Source organism: Xenopus tropicalis, chromosome 1 (assembly GCF_000004195.4).
Source record: "Xenopus tropicalis strain Nigerian chromosome 1, UCB_Xtro_10.0, whole genome shotgun sequence".
Classification (NCBI taxonomy): Eukaryota; Metazoa; Chordata; class Amphibia; order Anura; family Pipidae; genus Xenopus; species Xenopus tropicalis.
Window position 1 is genome coordinate 73,858,051 of NC_030677.2, and position 12,828 is coordinate 73,870,878.

A 12,828-nucleotide genomic window follows, 5' to 3' on the forward strand; every position below is an offset into this window, starting at 1 on the left:
ATATATCAGATACTATATCTGTAACCTTGTACTATAGTTAAATGATATAACAAAACAAAAATCATTACTTTCAAACCTTTCACTTTCTTCACTTTCTCCATACTGTATTTTCCTAGTCATCTCACTTACCACATCCTGTGCCATCTTCTGCTTTAAGCTTTTCTCTTTCTAGCAGCTATTTTTCTCTAGAAATTCATCTCTGTGAATTCTTCTGTACAAAACTCACCATCAGCCAAAATGAAATTATACATTCAAATTTTAGAGCACTAACGATGAGCAAATCAGCAGCTTTTCTCAAATTAGTGCAAATTCTCAAAACTGGAAAATTTGCTAAATTGCATTGGAATCAAAAGGAAGGTGAAATTACATTGCAGTTAAGCACTACAATAGTATCTGATTCAGTCTTGGCTCTAATGTGCTAATGTCTGAATTATTGAGAATTGCTGCACTTATTACCATTCTATTTAATCTTTGTATAAATTTACATTTATTGTGTTCCTCCACTGTGTAAATGCACTGTGCAACGTACAGGGCTGTGTATACAAGTAGCACTATATTAATTAACATATACATATATAGGGACCCATAGGGTTTATAGCCTTTATGTGGATTTAAATTCCCTACTTTTTATTCCCTTAGTTACTAACCAGAAGCCACTACTTTTTATTCCCTTAGTTACTAACCAGAAGCCACTACTTTTTATTCCCTTAGTTACTAACCAGAAGCCACTGCATCTAGTTTATGTACACATCTGTATTATTGCCCAACAGTTTTGTGACCACTTTCTGTCACACTTTAATATAGTGCTTGTCTGGTAGAAAGTCTGGTAACAGGGACCCCGCAAACAAAGTTCAGTCCATTTCAGGATAGCATATGTTATAGTACTTTCTAAGAATGTCATCAGGTCATCAGGAAAAAGCTAGAAAAAGAGCTGCTTGTGTTCCAACAAAGATTGATAGCTGGATGCTTAATTGAAGGGACTGCAGTGCTGAAGAAGGATTCAGGTTATGTTTTGCTCTCTGATCCACTGCTGTTGTAGGGGATCCAGACGACATTTTCTAGAAACACTAATGGTGAACCTTAACTGTGCTAGGCTATCTCCACAGGGATGTCACAGTATCCTGCTCTGTATGTGATACCTGACATCTTATAAAACTACCTCAGTTGCTTGTTTGCAAGAATCTCTGGCGTCCTCTGCTTTTATTGTATAAAAAAGCAAGAGAGGTGCAATTCCACAACACCCCCACCTTCCTCCTCCACTTGTGAGTCATATTTTATTGTTCACTAGCTTGGAATGTCCTGTTTTAGCCAAGATAGGGATCTGCACTGCTGTATATACAAGAGGCAAAAAGAAAATAAATAAAACATCTATCCAGATAATGTGAAATTTGATACCTAGAATCAATCCATAATGTGTCCAGATCTGTAATTTGTATGTGTGAAGGGAATAGGTTAGTGAAAGCAGAAGAGCATTGTGAATGCTTCAGCAAGGGGTCAGACAAGTGACCCTACACTATATTTTTTCATTACAAGAGCATCTTCGAGAATGGGCCAAAACAAAGCATTTTAACTCACATGTTTTGTGATATTAAATGACAATTGGTTGATTCAGGTATCATTTCATTGGGGTCAGAAAGGATTTTTTTCCCTCTTCAGGCATAATTGGCATTGGCGTCAGGTTGGGTTTTTTGCCTTCCTCTGGATCAAAACAGTGGATATAGGATAATGTATTTTAAGTTTTATTTTCACAGCAGCGATAGGACCTTGCCAGAGTACTGCACAGGTAATTTCAGCAGAGGGAGTAAGGAGGTTCTCTCCTGTGACTACACGGTGGATTGATTGATACAGACAGACACTAATACTGTACTACTGCTTGTGCTAGGTGACAGCCTGCTTGGATTTCCTATCATTGAGATACTGCAGATTTAGGACTGGCAGCACAACTACTGAACTTTTCTTATGGTGGGTGATGCAGCTCCTGCTGGTAGCAACGTTTGGGGCCATCCTCTCTGTAGATAAAGGCAGTAGTGGATATAATGACATAGTGCTGATCTCAAATGGCAACTGTGGAAGTGAAATCCAAGTCTACAGTGAGGAACAACAGAGCATAGTGGTGATCTCTTATGGAATTCAGGCTTTAGAATATTACTTTGGGTTAGACTGGCAAGGTCCTATTTATTTGATAAAATGTGAATAAATGCTGTGGCCATTTTACCCCATCTATGTCTCCTGGTGTTTATGTATGTAACAATGGGGGTTCAGTGGGATGGTTTAAGGTGAAGGGTCAATTGAGAAGTCAATTTGTCATGGTGTAATTGAGCCAAATTGAGTTTACCTTCAGCTCTCATTTGCTATTGTTGTTTATTAGAAACCTGTGGTGCCTAAAAGTGTGTGCATATTGTAAATCAAACATGAACAGTTACTAATAAAATGTCAAGAATGTGCATAACCTGCATACAGGCAGGTAACTGATCATGTTATAATGGAATGCTACAATATTTAAGCAAACTAAAATGGTTAAATGAATCACTCATTCTGCAGCACATAAATGCACATAAACTGAAATAGCCCCAGACACAGAGCACAGACAGCTTTATTTGGTACACATTTTCTAAATGACTTGCATGTAAAAATACCTTCTACTCATTTTATGAAGGAACAAGAATTGTAGCAAACAGGATCATCTCTTTCTCTGTGCTATAGAATATTTCATTTTTACCACTTTCAAATTGAATGAACATGATCCATATATGAATCATTCTATTTCAATTGGAGATTCAGTGAACTCATTTCTAAACTCACAAGATTCCTATTGTCACACAAACTGTAATTACAATGCAGCTATTTATTTACCACACCATAATTCCAGAGTTATTGTGCAGGATTTTAGGGACCATTTATTAAAAGGTAGCAAAGTGCACTCAGGCGTAAGGTAACTGGGGGAGGGGGTTGGGGCTTCATTGTTTCAATTGGCGCTGAATAAATCAACCAGAACTCTTGGTACAGCGTACATATTACAAATATCAGTCTTCTATTGCCCAATTGGTCACATAAAAATAAAGCACAGACCTTAAATCAGTATGTTGCACAAATACAATAAACAGAGGCAAAAAGCATATAAAGGGACAAATATAAAAGTGTAGTGTACTAACCTTTTTTCTAAAAAAATGACACAGCGTATAACCCCAGAGATTCATCATATAATGATCCTATTAGTTTAAGCACCCAGATATCATCAAAAATGTTGGTATCAAATAACTAGATACTAGCACAAGCATAATATTAGGTATACAGGTAAAGTATAAAAGCAATGATTTCCTAGCAACCAATAACTTACTCTGAAAAGCAAGGTATTGATCTCATCATGCTAAATGAGAGATGCAAGAGAATTTTTAAATTATCCCTACCCAAGTCATGTCAGTCATCTTGTATGTCATATCTAACCTATAGGGATTACTGCACAATTTTTATTTGTCAATATTAAACTTTAATTAGACCTCACAAGTACAGATATAGTGCTGTTAAGGTGTTTACAGCTTAAAAAAAATAGCTAAACACCTTTGGCAACAATGTTATGAAACCAAGAACAGTGTGTCAAGTGTAAACAGAGAAGGGCAGGATACTCATTGGGAGGATCATCTTGCATCAGTTGGGCCACTGGGAGCATAAAGCTTCAGCTTGTAGAAAGCCAACAATATTTGGATGGAGCCACACTGCTGTGGTGGGTATATGTCCCTTTTATATTTTAGCTAAACTCTCTTTTTCATGTTTATGGACTCAATGTGCTTTAATTAAGGCACATCAGGTGGTAAAGAAGGTAATCAAGTAATAAAGAAAACTTTATTCCAAGAAAAATGCCACAGTGACACAAGGCCATCCACTGAAAGCAGATTTAAGCAAACAAAGAAAAGGTGTTTTTATGATTGTTAATTTTCATTATGGAATATTTGTGGAGGTGTTATTGGCTGTTCAGAGAAGGTCAACTGATATTTTAACTTGCGTACAGGATTCTTTGTTGGGAGTGCTTTATTCCTAGAAAAATGCTAGTGACACATGGTCATCTATTGAGAAGTAAAACAGGGCCATCTATTGGTACTATGATAGATACATTCAAGTTATGGAATATCTGGGGAAGTGCTAATGGCTGATTCTTTGAGAAATTATTAAAGGCTGCTGAAGGTGTGCAAGTTTATTGACACTAACCCACTAATAAATATTTCTTTCTGTCCTATCTAGTACATGAAAGAAAACATCCAACTGGAGCTGTTGTGGGGTTTTGCTATTGTGGTGGCTACAGCTACAGTAACTTGTGTGAATTAAAAAAACTGATTTTGCAGATAGTGTAATTTCATGGCTTGGCACATATTCCCACAAAGTGAAAATAAATAATACTTTGAACGAATATATCATGGTTTCTAGAAATTATGCACACAGTGCAGATTATGGGGCAGATTCATCAAAGGACGAGTTTGAATCCTGAAATGGGTAAAATTCGGATTAGATACGATTATATCTGATGATCGCAAATATCACATAAATGCTTACGAAAAAATTGTATTAGTCTTGATAATATCGTATTGCCGATCCGAAAGTCACAAAATTTTCGTATCCGAACGATCGTAAACGGCAGGAAAACCTTTCTGACTTTGATCCTTCTGTGCATGATTTTGGAAGCCTCCCATAGGAATCAATGGCACTCTGCAGCTTCAACCTGTCCCAAGGAAAGTCACGATACCGATGTTTGAATGAATCCGAAACTTTCATACTTGGCAAGTTAATATGATTTTGTTGTGTATTTTTTGGCATACAGTACAAAAAAGTTGCGCAAATTAGCAAAGAAATCGGCAAAAATACGCAAGGTACGAAAACTTCGAAAAAATACAATTTTTTTTGTATTCGGAGGCAATCATACTTTGATAAATGTGCCCCTAAGTGTATACAGTATAAATATTGAACATTTATAGTTGTTGTTACTGGCTTTTGGTAACAGAATTCTTATCAGATGTATTCCACATTTCCTCCCTGCTGTGTGTTGCCACGTGTAAGTACTTTGCACAGTATTTATTATTACTTTTTATCATACTACAGTCCTTGGTGTATGAAGGGTTGCTTTCCTATTGATTACTGCAGAACCAGTATGCAAATCAGCATTCATTCTGGCAACACAAATGTGGCTATCCATTTACAGAATCTGTGTGTGCAGCTCCATGTCTGGTTTACAGCAATTGTGACACAACAAACATCAGTTCTCTATGTAGCTCTACAGTGTGGAACATAACACCATCCCTACTGTGAAGCATGGGGGTGGTAACATCATGCTTTGGGGGTGCTTTTCTGTAAAGGGGACAGGATGAATGCACTGTATTAATACAGTGCAGTCATCCTGTCCCCTTTACAGAAAAGCACCCCCAAAGCATGATGTTACCACCCCCATGCTTCACAGTAGGGATGGTGTTCTTGGGATGCAACTCATCCTTATTTTTCCTCCAAACACGGCGAGTGAAGTTTAGAACAAAAAGTTCTACTTTGGTCTCATCTGACCACATGACTTTCTCCCATGCCTCCTCTGGATCATCCAGATGGTCACTGGCAAACTTCAGAGGGGCCTGGACATGTGATGACTTGAGCAGGGGAACCTTCCGTGCAATGCATGATTTGAAACCATGACAGTGTAATGTTCTACCAATACTGACCTTTGAAACTGTGGTCCCAGCTCTCTTCATGTCATTGACCAGATCCTCCCTTGTAGTTCTGGGCTGATTCCTCACCTCTTATCATCAGTGATACCCCACGAGGTGAGATCTTGCATGGAGCCCCAGTCCTAGGGAGACTGACAGTCGTCTTTAGCCTCTTCCATTTTCTAAGAGTTGCTCCAACAGTTAATCTATTTTCACCAAGCTGCTTGGCAATTGCCCCGTAGCCCTTTCAGCCTTGTGGAGGTCCACAATTTTGACTCTGGTATCTTTTGACAGCTCTTTGGTCTTGCCCATGGTAGTAGTTGGAGTCTGACTGACTGTGGGGTGGACAGGTGTCTTTAAAGAGCTCAGACAGGTGCTACTATTTAGATTAATGAGTGGAGTAGAGGTGGACTTTTTAAAGGCAGAGTAACAGGTCTTTGAGAGCCAGAATTCTTGCTGATTGCCAGGTGTTCAAATACGTGCAGCAGTGCAATACAAATAAATTCTTTAAAAATCATACAATGTGATTTCCTGATTATTTTTTTAAATGCTGTCTCTCACAGTGGGAATGCACCTACAATGTGAATTTCACACCCCTCCATGATTTCTAAGTGGGAGAACTTGCAAAATCGAAGGGTGTTCAAATACTTATATTCCTCACTGTATGACAGCTCAGTCATATGTCACAGCCAGTGAGTTGTATTAATACCCACCATGTCATATTACTACTCTAATGTTAACTTTTTAAGTTTAAAATATACTCTTTTAGCTCCTGTTATTTTAATGTAGAAGTTATATTTTTAACTTTCATTAGAGATTTATACAAGAAGAAACAAAGACTGAAGGAATAAACTTTGCAACTATTTGGTATAGTAAATTGCTCCACCAACAGATTTATAAAATGAAACATTACTAAAAAATATAGCTGTTCCAGAATAAAATGAGAGCACGTTTACAGTGCCAGCACCATTGTTTTGCCAAGCTGGCTTTATAATTAAATAATTTTTCAACACTAAAAGTAATAGTCTTTTTTTATATCAGCAAACTCAAAATGATGGCTTAAGGCCATGCTTTATAGTCATTTCCAGATAAAATGCTGATATACCAACTTTTACAAATGTCTTTAATGCTCTAAGTCATTTTGAATATTTAACTTTTAGCATTAACCTCAAATACATTAAACCAGTGATCTTTACAGATGCACCCCTATAACATATTTAAAGGAGAAATGATAATGTCACACGTCTGTGCGTTGTGACATGACATTGCGCTCATGACCACCACCATCTTGCAACAGAAGCAGAGCATTCCTAACTGGACTGCTTCTGACAATAGTTAGGAAAGTCTTATAATTATGAGCTTCTCAGTTTCTTTTATAAAATACTAAGTTTGTAACATGTAAAACTGCACTTTGTTCGCTTTGGAACTATCTGCTCTGAGTTTTGCCATGATGTGGTAGGGGTTTAACAGTCTATCCCACATATGTAAAAAAAGGCACAAAGTTTGCCCAGGTACAGTAACCCATAGCAACCAATGATATGTTTGCTTTAAACCAGGTGATCTGCAAATGAAGCCTGCTGATTGGCTGCTAGAGGTGATATGAACTGCAGCAACTTTGCTGCTTATATAACATAACCCCCACCTGCCCAACATACTTCCAGAACAAAGGAAGTCTGCTACAATGTGCAACTATCCAAGTGACTGGATTAATTTAGGGAATGAAAAATAATGTGACAAACGATCAATCTGGTTTGGATATGGAAGACAGCACAAATACCCTCATTACTTCAACTTTCCATACTTGTGGAAAAATTTAAAAGTTACAGTAATTGTATGCTAGGTTTGATTTCTTGAATCTGCAGATTACAGATTAGAAAATAATATGGCCAAACGCCAATGCACAATGGAAATGAAAAACAGCATTTGCGGGAAAGAAATGCTGTCACTTCCAAATTTTCCATTCTCAAGGAAAACTGTAAAATACTACAGTAATTTTAAGCCACTGAGGTTTGGAAGGATGAATTAGCTGATCCTTTTTTTCAAACTCTTACATCCGTACCCAATATTGGATGGAATCAGATCAGCATGTACTGTAGTTCTGGCTCTAAACTCCAGCAGGTCAGCATCAGTTTAAAGTAAAAGTGGCTTGTTTGCCAGGATTCTGTTTTGCATCCCTAAAGGGGGTAGAGCATTGACTTAGTACTCTCCATAAAGTGGTATGTGCCAATAAGTACTGTCAGTTACAGTGCATTTTTTTTGTTGTTGAAGGTATTTGTATTCCCAGTACTTGTATATATATATACAGTATATATATATATATTGAAATGATGTCCAAATAAAGGACCTTCTTTTTCATTAATTCCTGTGCCGTGCGTGCTCTCTTTGGATTCGATATATAAATATATATATATATATGCTTTATATAGTTGGGTATAGTGTGATAACTATAATTTTCAAAATACACAAGGCAGCCTTTGGTTACTGCCTCCAAAACTAAAAAATACAAGTATGAGGTCACTATAACCTGTCATATATTTGGTTGTAAGTGTTCTGTGCCTCCCTCTATCAACAAGTCCTTGCACAAGATTGCTATGGATCAGATCAAGCACAATAAGAGCATCTTACATGCCATACTGGAAATTGTAGTTAAAAAGTATTTGGTCAGGCACAGTATGCTGGTTTATGACCTAAATTATATGAATATACATTTTAAAAGCAATCTTCATCTAGTGTAAATGGTGGAGAATGCGGGTAATGGAAGTTTAACAAAGGCAATGATAGTAAATGATGGGAGCAGTAGTTCAGCACAAACCAAAGCATTTTTGTTATACTGTAAAGATATTTTCTTAGATAATCAGGTTACTGAATGTAGCTGTTCTGCAGCTGTAAAAACTATAATTCTCTGTATGCCTTGGGACACAAACTTGCAAAATGGCAGCTCGCTCCCACTGGGGATTTACAGTAGCAGGTGTTAATATCAATTTAATTATTTTCTGCTCTCTTGTAAACAGAATTTAGTGCTGCAGTCATAATTCAAAAAAACACTGCAATGCCTACTACAAGATACCTCTACATCTGAATTTACCTTCCTCAGTTTTTTTTCAACTAAAAAAGGGCCCATCTCTGTCTGCAGTAATGCTAACATTATGGTAGTAATAGTAATGGTTTCCAGGACTGGCAGGACCTTCACATTAACAAGCAGGTTAATGTTCACGTTACAAGCCTTCTAAGCCATCCCCTGAGTTTAAATACAGTGATCTGGTATACTGTTTATGCCTGTTTTCAGTATAAATCTACTAAATGATGATTGTGCTTAAGACTAATTTCAAGTGAGTTTACCTTAAATGACTTATATACTAGTATAGATGACCTTTCACATATGTATTATATTTGAGCTGTTAAACAGGCATATCTGGGGTTGATTTGACAGCTTAATTCTAATGTCTGTTCTTTGAACCTAAATAAATCTGCAACTGTTTCACAAAGCCAAATTATATTTGACATTTCCTGTCAAAGTATCTAGGTCTCGTTATTGTTTGCTTCAAACTGCTTGTAAATCTGTCTAGAAAAAAATTATCAGCGCTTGCATTTCTGTTTTGTATATTTAAGTGTCACTTTGAAGATTAATCTAAAGAGCTTTTTAGTTTATTAATTTTTGGATTTTGGGTTGTACGAGTGACAAAATATAATTTACTTTAATCATTTAATTAAAAATAAACTATGAGACAAAACTAACTAGACAGTGAACTTGAATATAATTGATCAGTCTGCAGATAAAGAAACTGCACTGATTGTTGTATTGCTTGTTGTGCAGTATTATCAGCATATTTCATTTAATTACATGAGGAAAATGACAGTTTATCAAGGTGTGGTTTAGTAATTAGTGTGTATTATGGCTTTACATTGGTTGTTATACTGATAGGTAGAGCAAGCTTTGTGTGTTTTTATTCTAAGCAGGGCTATATTATACAACGTACATTAGCATGCTTTACAGTAGGTGCTGAAGTGCCAGACATTGCCTTCCCACCCCCTACCTGTTGATTGGATGCATTGGGTGATTATGCCTGTAACAAACTTTGCACTTTTTAATATATACTGTAAACCCTGTAGAAGACTATAAGCTTCACAGTGACAGGGAATGATGAGCAATGATCTCTGTAATGTGGTATGTAAATGTATTGGTTCTATATAAATAAAGGATAGTTAGAATTTGACATTGAGTTCTAATATACATTTTAGAAATGATGAACATCGTCATATATACTGAATTATTTTGCATGAGGTGTGCTGGATTCATAACCATAAACGGGAATGATTTTTTTTCCAATGCAGTCATTTAATAGTTACCAAATTGCAGTGAACATTTTTTATTCAAATATAAAAGATGATGAGGTACTGTATAATTATCAATCAGGGTTCCATTTGAAATGTCCAAGGTTAAGAGTCACTTCAAATTTTATGTGTTAGCTTTTGGCCTACTTAATTTGAAAGATGAGATATGCTGTGCTGAAGAGATGTTTTCACAATGCAGAGCAATATGTCTAGAGGCAATGCTGTAAAACTAAACCTATGGAGGGGAAATTAAATAAATACATGAAAATAAAATTACCTACAGTATGTGTGGGTGGATGGGGGTTGGGTAGCCACAGCCCCAAACAATATAACATAATAACTTTAGAAGGCTTTATATGTTAATATCATATTTTGCCCTCCAAATTCATGCTAGTGTTAATCAGGCTTAATAACGTTTATAGTTTATTGTCAATATGTTTATTAAATATATATTATTAGACATATATATATTAAAGTGGATCCTAACTCACAAAAATGAATTTGTATAAATTAACTCACTTATATTCTATTCAAAACAATAAGAAATAAGGCTCTTCTAAATCTGACTAATAACTTCAGCGTAAAATGTGATATCAAGGGATCTTGATATCAGACACTGAGGAATACTTTTTGAATTGATAAATTCACCAGGTCACTTTAGTAAAGAATTAATGAGTTAATTGTGTGTTTTTGGTAATTTGTCAACCTAGTACAAAAGCTCTAACAGTGGCACTTTGGTAAAGTCCTTATTTTCCAGCACTAACCACTTGCTTGTTTATGTGAATTTTATGATTTTGAATTGATATTTGCACTTTATTTTAAAACTTCAACAAGTAATTGTGTGTTTTGCACTAAACTAGTTGCTGTTAGTACTGACACACTGGCAAACGTTAAAGGACATGTAAAGCCTACATTTGCCTACAATGTATGTCTGTTGGGCACATCTCCCCCACCCAAATGGCATAATTTGTACTGCTTATATCCCCTCCGCTTGCCAGCACCATTACATTTTCACTTTATTTTTCCGGTGGCCATTTTTCCTCTGATACATAATCAGATTCATTTAAATCCGTAAACAGCATACACACACACAGGCCCTTATTCAGCATACATTTCATCAAGAATACAGGCTCACACAGGCAGAACTGTCTCTGATAAAAGTTCTGCTTTATTTGAGCTGAGCTCAGGAGAGGAGGTTAGGAGAAAAAAATTGAAGCAGACAGCTAGAGCTGAGTTTCTATGGGAACCAGCAATGCCATCTCTTTACTGGCTGCTAGACTGGAGGGTGTGTTTAGTAATCTGAGTTTAGAACAACTGAGTATGTCTGGCAAATCAAAGCAAATTCCTGAGTGAGGGGCCAAGTGGGTTACAGGAAGAGAAGGAAATACATGTAATTAAGGGGATGGTGCAGCCTTACTATTATCCTCTGGACAACCAGTGTGGCAAGTACTGAAAGATTTCAAAGAGGTTGTTCACTGATTATTTTTTTGTGTGTGGGGTTTACATGACCTTTAAGCACAAGTCACTTTCAAATCAGTTTATGAATTAAAAAAACCCCTGATGACATGGTAGCACGAATTGGCAATATTGATAATGAAGCCACAAGAATTCTTCCTAATTATTATAGTTATACTACACCAGCAGTGGCTACAATAGTTCAGGGACTTTATCAAAAAGGAGAACATTTGGCACCCCCAGTGATTTAGCCTTTCCTTTAATCATGGGCTACTATCAAACTACTATTAAATAGATTTTATAAATAATTTCATATTTTGCAGGCATTTTGAACCCAAATCAAACCATAGAATAGATATAAATATGACTAATACAGGGCTGTGGGCCATCCTGTAGGCTTAATGGCCCATACCATTAGTTATTTAGTAAACTACCATATGGAAAATATAGAGATGCCATTTGTGATGTCCAAAGGCAATAGTGGGAAGGATGTAAGATGTGAAAAACAAACAGATATCATTATTGTCAGATAGAATCTGTCAGGTTTGGTTTAAGACAAGGTAACAGAGAATAAATTAAGGACAGTAAAAAATTAAATATAGGGGTATGGGATCCCTTATCCAGAAACCAGTTATCTTGAAAACTCCAAATTACAGGATGGACCTCTCCCATTTTATGTAAATAATTAAAATGTTTGTGAATTATTTATTTTTTCTGTGTAAATATAAAACAGTTTTTGATCCTAACGAAGCTGCATGAATCTGTATTGGAGACAAAACAATCCTATTGGGTTTATTTAATATTTAAATGATTACTAGCAGACAAATTACATAAAGGTTCCTTATCCCCAAGCCCCCAAGTCCCATTAGTTTCGGATCATGGATCCTATAACTGCACAATGAAGTTCAGTTATTTTATTGTTAGATAGTCGCCTTAATGTCACCCTGACCATTGTTGGAAGGCTATCTTGGGTGATGTAGCTCAACGCAGCAATGCAAATTTAATAAAATCTGATTCTTTACAATGTACATAATTTTAGTAAAGTTCTTATAACTGACTCTCTATAATGTGAGCAGTACTATTAACAAGAAACATAGTTGCATTTTATTTCCTACTTTGCATATTAGCTATACAATACTTTTGGATACAATGTCAAGCAAAATTGATGTTGAATACAGTAATTGCAGGACTAATTCTTTGTAACCTAACAGTAATGCTACTGATTCAGTGAATTACCCTTGCCTCTTTAAACTCCTTTAGCGCATTATCATTCTAAATACAACCGTTGCTTGGTAACAATATCCACTCAACACACATTTTGTATAAATAACAGTTTTATCCCTGTTTTTACATTTTAGCTTTG

General features: G+C 36.1%; 1 protein-coding gene across 1 annotated transcript in view; it reads right to left on the reverse strand.

The window, feature by feature from the left end:
- Nucleotides 1–12,828, reverse strand: part of bank1 (B cell scaffold protein with ankyrin repeats 1) — a 136,812-nt gene that overhangs the window by 53,434 nt on the left and 70,550 nt on the right. The gene's annotated exons all lie outside the window — the stretch shown is intronic.